Genomic DNA, 7,653 nt, shown 5'->3' with positions numbered 1-7,653 from the left:
TGCACTTTGTGAACTTTTTGGAACAGCTTGAACTTAGGGAGACAATACGACTCTGAGTCAGGAATGCAGGCCCAGAGGAGTGTAAAAGATGGGGGGGGGGCACTTTGGGGCTGACATATAGTACTGTTACAGAAATATCTATTCAGTATGTCTAACAGAAGATGGCTCAGCAAGATAAAGAGTGGCATGCAGAGGATGTGTCATACATGTTAGAGAAAAAGGCAAATATAAAGGTTAGGAACGTTTATGTGAATGTAAGAATCAATACAGGCTCCTCAATGGACTTTAATGCCATTAGCCCTCGAGCTCACACACCTTTCCGGAAACAGGGCACTACAATTCTGTGTGCTTGTCCTGAGCTCCCTTAAACTCCTGGATTTTCTGGGGCAAGGTCTTAGTCCACAATTGCAGCCTTCTAGACTTCAGGTGATGGCCCACAGTGGGATGGATTTCCAGCTGCAGGTACTGCTTATCCTGGTCCAACACAGGCCGGTAGGGTAGGCTGTCACTGTTGGGGTTCCTGTAGATATGCCCCCACAGGGAAAGGTGATGGTCACCATAATCCAAGATCTGTTCCCCTTTTGCCGGGCAGGGCATGGACAAGCAGGCCAGAGAGTTGAGGGGATTGATGGGACAAGTGTTGCATATATGGAAACAAGAGTCATCTACTAGTGTCTGCTCCTTGTGGAGAGCAAGGTTACCTGGCTGTTCTGTACCTCCCTCTCAGAAACAATATCTAAAGCCCAGCACACAGCATTATGGGATTATGGGCCATCTGCCAAGTCACTGGTAAGATGACCAGCAACTAATACCTACAAAGCATCTGTCTAAGTGTGTCCTAGGGTGGGAAAAATTCTATCATGTAACGAAGGCCTCATGTTTGCAGTTTAAAAAAGCCCTTGATGGGAGCCCTGAGGAGTGTGAGGGACAGCATGCTCTCACCCATGTCATGCAAAGTTGACCCAGTACTTCATCATTCTCCTGTTCATCACCTCCTCCTCCTCAGTGAAGTCAACTGTAGACATGAGGTAGACAGAAGTCCAGATTCTAGCCACCCTGTGCAGGTGCCCACTCATGTGCCACAATTACCATGTCAACTGTATCCATACTTATCTCTCTCCCTTAGCATCCAGGATTCAAGACCCAGCCAAGTCTCTAATTTAATTCCCACAAATGTATTTCTGCTCCAGTGTGACCTCATTCCCTCTAGCTCGGGCTAGAATGGGAAGGATCCAAGTCCTAACACTGGTATAGCTTTTTGAGCTGTGAGTTTATAAACACTTGATAATGTGTTTTCCTAGAACTTCAGTTTTCTCACTGGACTGAGAGCTCAGAAATCCCTCAGGTACCCATCTGGAGCTCCACTCAAGTCATGCAAAACAAGAAAGAGTCACGTTTGATGCCCATGAAGAAGGGTCCAAAGACAAAGGCAACCTCCTCACCATGGTCAGCCTTCACATGGGATGGCCTGGAACTCTTGAGGAAGTTGCACCGATGCAGGAAATTATAGAAGTAGTCAGGGGCATGGGAACCTGGGAATGCATGTAGTAATGTACTTATCCCTCATCCAAAGCTATCCTACCATGCATTTGGTGACATCATCCTTTGGTACAAAGTTATCTGGAATCAGGATAGTTAAGTGAGGAGTTCCAGGTGGAGCACTGACTGTGAGAAAAACCTTGGTAAACAGTGACCCTAGAATTCCTGGCTAAGTAGTTTTTGGCAAATCAACAGAGTATCAGTAATTTGTTTCCTCACCTGTACCTGGATAAGATTTCACTCTCTTATACTATACCCAAGAATTTACTGAGATTATGTATGTACTCATGTTGCAAATGTGCCAATTGAAGTGCAGGGATCACGAACGTGAAGTCTGCCATCATCTCTTTGAACTGTAGTTGGAGGGTCTGGGGGTCCTCAGTGTCCCCCATGTACTCTTCTCTTAGCAGATCACCACACTCAGGAGGCAACCTCTATACCAGGTGGAGCAGAAGGAATGAGGTTAGTCAGGCTCTTGGATAGATAAGCAACAGCCTTGGACCTAGGATGACATAGTAAATAAAGGGAAATGTTAAAGCACTGGAGTGACCCCATGCAGAAACATACACATACGGGGGCTATTAGAGGTCAGTGCTGAAGGTCAGTCACACACTTAAGTGCCCACTGAGTTACTTCACCAATTCCCTACTTCGATATTGGTCTCAGCATGTGTCCATCCCTCCTATCCATCTGTACACCCAACAAAGATATCCTACACCTAGATTTCTCGGTCTTGTTTATTTTTCACCCAGGACTAAAGGACATTAAGTCATGGAGAAGAGGTAAGTGGTTCAGAGAAGTTACGGACTGGCTCTCCCACATTTTGTTGTCCTGGTTAGCCCAACCACACAATTTTCCAAACCTTGTTAATAGCCAGAATCTCCTCTTCACTCCTGCCTCTCAGGCAATGCACCACAGACTCCGAATTCACAGCCTCACCTCACATCTGGATAGTTTGTCCACTGTCTGTAAATGGATCAGGCAAAGGGTGGCTCCTTTTTCAACAAGGAAGTAGTGTTTTCCCAATCCCAACTGGATGCCATTTCCCCTAAGTAACATACAGTGCGCTGTATGTGGACCAGAGTGTTATGAAATTATATTCATTTTCCTGTTGTTCAGCGGTGACAGCCCGGATAGGGACCATTCTACGTGCATAATGTAGAAAAAAATCTTCCTTTGTATGTGTGTGTTCATGTATGAATGTGGGAGTGTGTGTGTGTGTATGTGTGTGTGTGTGTGTGTGATAGTTTGCACTGAAGTTCAGAGTACAACCTTGTTTATCTGTGCTTATTTTCTAATTTTTTGGAGACAGATTGTCTTGCGTTTTCCCACTGCCTACCACACTCTACTTGGACTGGGGCCTTTTAAGGTTTCTCCTGTGTCTGCTTCTCATCTTGTAATAGGAGAACTTGGATTACATATGTGTTACCACATGAAGAGACTGTGAAATAGTGTTCCCATGGCTTTAAAAATATGCTTGGTGAATTAAGCTGAACTTTGAGCATGCATGTCTGGAGAGCATTTTATCTCCTGAGAAAGTTTATGCAAGAATGCTTCCTGGGGAGATATCTCTAGAACGCTGGTTCTCACCTCTAAGCTTCTCGTGAAACGCATTGACCTCCTAAGTAGACATAGCATGGAGACAATGTGGCTGTGCTCATCTTATTTTCCTGAATTGTTATATTCTAGCTATATTATTTATTTTTCAGTGCTCTGTAAACATTTGACTGTGGTTCTCGGGAATATGAGAAGCCATATTATTATTGTTCGGTTCAGTAGATATGTGACTGTGATATTCACTAGTGTGAGAGTAAAAGCTGAGTTGCTGATATGATCAGCACTCAGGCTCATGAAAACCTGGGTCTCCTGGTTTAGTATCAGCTCCATGGTAATCCATTTAGGTCCCGTGGAGGTCCCCTGGTGGCCACAACCACATCCAGCCTTTCATGGATTCTAGGATTTGAACTTGGTTCTCAGGATTGTATGACAAGTGCTTTTACCCATTAAACCATCTCCTCAGCCCACGCATGATTTTTGCCAATGTTAGAAGACACAAGATACAGCTTTGATGGTCACATAACACACTCAGCATGTCTAAAGCAAAGGAAAATGGGTTACAACCCTTGAGCCTCTAAGAAAATATTAGGCAGAAACTATTTTTGGTGGTCTTTGTTTTCATCACTGAACAGAGTGACAAAGTATCAGGGGTGGGGCTGAGGCTGCTGGGTTAGGGCCGGGGTGGTTGTGGACCCTTACCCTGTAGATCCTTGGAACATGGGGGACACAACAAGAGTAGACACACTTGTGCCATCTGCTGACTCTCCAAAAATGGTGACCCGGTCAGGGTTGCCTCCAAAGTGGGCGATATTCTGCTGGACCCAGCGTAGGGCAGCCACATGGTCCAGGTAGCCCCAGTTGCCTCTGGCAAGCTGGTTTCCAGTGCTGAGACATGACAAGGACAGAGATCATATGCTGCCCTGGTTCTGCTCAGCCCCTATCACCCAGCAAACTCCAGCTCACTGAAGAAGCCCAGGACACCCAGGCAATACTGAATAATGACCACCACCATGTCCTCAGCAGCTGCCAGTAGGGATGCATCAAACACGGAAGCTGTACCCATAACCAGTACACCTCCATGGATCCATACCATCACCTGAGGATATCAAGATGGATACCAGGAGACTTCTAGATAGTTCAAGCTCTAGCTGGACTGCCTAAAAGACTATCAACTGCTTTAACACTGTGCAGCTATAAGTATGCATAGAATTTCTTAGTGTAGTAAGATCTGGGCCATAGACATGAAACTCCAGTGGCCCAATCAACATGTTTCTCTCCCCTATCACCACTGTAAATCTTCGCTTGGATAAATGGCTGTGAGAATAGAGCAATGACACCATAGCTCTCTTGATCCTCACAGTAGAAAAAAAGGAGGAGTCTTTATGAGTATCTCTCCTGATTATTATGTAAAGGATCATGAGATCTCATTGCTGGAACAGATAATTCATACCTAGAAATTTAGGTCACCTCAGTGTTCAGCCTTGAGCACCTGAGTTATTGTATAGAGCTCAAGTTGATGGTGAGTCCTGGTTTGATCAGAGTCTCCGACTTCTCAGATCTCCAGACTCTGGGTCCCATACCCAGGTTTCAGCAGCTCATCATTGCTGAGAAGACCTTCTTGAACCTAATTGAGTAAGGCCATTTATCGGGGTCTACCTTGCAGAGGGGCTCAGGTTGGTTTTGTCCCTTCTAATCATCTTGCTGAAGAAATGCCCTTTCAACTGATCATAGCTTGGTACCACAGGCAGGTTAGAGTCCTCATGAGCATGGGCTGGTGTGTAGATATTGAGATATAGGCAGTCCTCAGACATGGAGGTGGGAGGCATGATCAGCTTTATCTTCTTCAGACCATCTATGTTCATCATATCAGAATTCTGTAGGTACCTGGTGACCACGGGAGACAGTTACTCCAGGAGATGTGTGGTGACCAAAACCAGGCACGAGCCTGGGTTTGCTCTCAGCCACCTTCAGCTGCTGCTCTCTGTGATGCTATACTGAATGCTTCTCTGCAGTTCCTTCCCACAAAGGTAAAGGACACACAGGCTCTGTGGAAGGTGGGATGGAGCCCAGACTTCCATCCAGGTCCACTTGTATGTGGGCCTGGATGTTATTCTTTCTGAGACTGGGCTATGGAGACTTCTGGGAGTCTCTTTGAAAATGATTGGCTGCAGGAGGTGACATTCACCACTTCTCCTTGTTCTCCTTAGTACTTGTGGTGATGGTTAGTTGTGATTGCTGACATACACAATTAAGAATCTCCTGGGAGGAGGGTCTCAATGAAGGGTTGTCTAGACCAGATTGGCTGTGGGCATGCTTGTGGGGGATTATCTTAATTACTTTAAATTATGTGGGAAAACCTGCCCACTGTGGGTGGCTCTATTCCCTAAGAATGGGCTTCTGAACTGTATAGGAGTAGAGAAGGTGAGCTGAGCATGACCAGGCATCCACATATTCTTTGCTTTCTGTTCTGATTATGCATGTGACATGACCAGCTCCTTAAGCTTTTGCTGCTCTGTCTCCCCCAGGATGAAATATAACCTAGAATTGTTACCTGTAATACAACCTTTCACCCCTCAGTTGCTTTTGTCAGTATCAGAAAATGAAAGTAAGATATATGGTTATTGGGGTGCTGTGCACACATGGGTACTATAGGAATGAATGGATAATACTTTCCCATTGGGTAGTGGGACATCATCTCTTGCCCAGGCTCTCAGGAATCATCCTTCTACAGTCTCCATATGGACACACATACACTTGTTCTTTCTTCACTGGCACATGGCCTTATTGGTTATAACAGCAACTGTGGAGGGTGGCATTGCCAGGGGCTCACCACTGCCCTGCCCCCCCAGGGAGCTGCATTGTGTTGTAATGAACTCAGGGGTTCCTGCTGCTTAGCAGGTCACACTGACTCCTGTGCAGAGATACCTCCCATCATGGCAGAGATACTTGCCTAGTCTGAATTCAGAAACGATTTTGTTTTTGCTCCTCTCTGTAGTACCTGGAGCTAATTCAATTCAGAGACAATTTTGTTTCTGCTCCTTTCTGTACTAGCTAGAGCTAACTCCTTATGAATGCTAAGCTCTGACCGAGGAGCTGGGTGAGGTTGCTTCACTCTAAATCTTAGCACATGCATCAGAAAAATGCCTGGGAGACTCTCCCTGACACAATGAAAACTGCTGTGGGACTGAGATGGAGGAAGACATTTGGTCTAGAGCTGTTTACCTGTTCACTCAGTCTCTTGGGCTCCAGCACTTACATGGCTGGTTGTGTTGTTCCATCTCTCACACTACTTCATGGTTCAGGGGTCTCGGGGGTGCAAACCACAGTGGTCCTACAGGTGGATTGACAAAGGGAATTCCCAGGAATCTGTAGACTCCCACTTGATCCTTCACATGGATGAGGCTGCCTCTCACCTCCCACTAGTGTGTGGTCCTAACGGAACAGGCTGAGTCCAGTCCTGTGTGTGGAGAGATGCCATCAGTCTTTGTTCATTTTGATCAGGAAGCACCACACTAAATCAGTTCTTGTCTCATTATCACCAGAGTGTACAGTGGGAAGGGGAATCCCAGTTCAGGTGTAGAATGGCAGGCATTGGTTTTTGTACCTCCCAGCCAGAAACCTTACCCAGGGAAATTTTAAAGGGTGACAGGGCATTTCTCTGGACAAAGAGGTGAAACAGTGCGACAGCATGAAGGTATTATTGTTATCATCTAAAGTTCAGTAGCAGTCAATGCCACAAACACACCAAAGGAAATGTCCCTCTTGCCCTTTTTTGCCCCTGATGTACAGTTTCAGCTGTTCTTGGAGCTCCTAGCACTGGACTGGTTCCTCTGTATGAAGTAACCTTAAATTTGTATGACCTTCTGTGTGCTATTGTTTCTGTCTTGTGATACTTGATGTGGGCATCAGGAGGCACACATTTCCCTTTCATCTGGAATCTCCACCCCATCCTCCATCCTTGGTGCCTTCCCTCCCACCATCTCAGTCTCTGAGTCTTCAGAATTTTGCAGTTCTGATACCTTTGGCTTTCCAGTGCACCCCTAGGGGGTCTTACCCTGCACATGGAGGAGAAGCAAGAGCCCAGAGACCACAGCCTTCAGCCAGCCAGAAAGTCTTTCCAGTGGCATGCTCGGCTCTTAGGTCTGAGTCTGTGCTCCTACAGGGCGATCTCCTTTCATAGAGAGTGAATGCAATTGATGGGCCTTGCTCAGGCATGAATTTGAAGCAAGTGAAGTTGGTGGGGGAACTTGTCAGGGTGGCGCAAAATTTTTGTAGCCAGAGAACTGCCTGATAGGCAATGGCCAGCAGGTGGACCAAAGCCACCTGGGTTGTTTCTCCTCTTCTTTGGCTTCTGCAATTCTTCTGGGATATCAGGAGCCCTGTCCTCAAACCTGGAGCCAACATGCAGGTGATTACATGTCTCATATTTTTATGTACATTTATTAAATTATGCTGGAAAATGCAAATTTAATTACATACATATCATTTGACAATAAAGCTTTTCAAAAATAATACAGCTACTGAAAATCTAAAAACCCCTATGATGAAGTGTCCTGG

General features: G+C 45.8%; 1 pseudogene; it reads right to left on the bottom strand.

Moving 5' to 3' along the window:
* Window positions 1–333: 333 nt before the first annotated feature.
* LOC103744369 lies at window positions 334–7,223 on the bottom strand (annotated as a pseudogene).
* Window positions 7,224–7,653: the final 430 nt, after the last annotated feature.

This window comes from Nannospalax galili, unplaced genomic scaffold (assembly GCF_000622305.1).
Source record: "Nannospalax galili isolate Female #2095 unplaced genomic scaffold, S.galili_v1.0 scaffold3903, whole genome shotgun sequence".
Taxonomy (NCBI): Eukaryota; Metazoa; Chordata; class Mammalia; order Rodentia; family Spalacidae; genus Nannospalax; species Nannospalax galili.
Note: the sequence above shows the minus strand (reverse complement) of the source record. Positions and strands in the feature narration are given on the sequence as shown.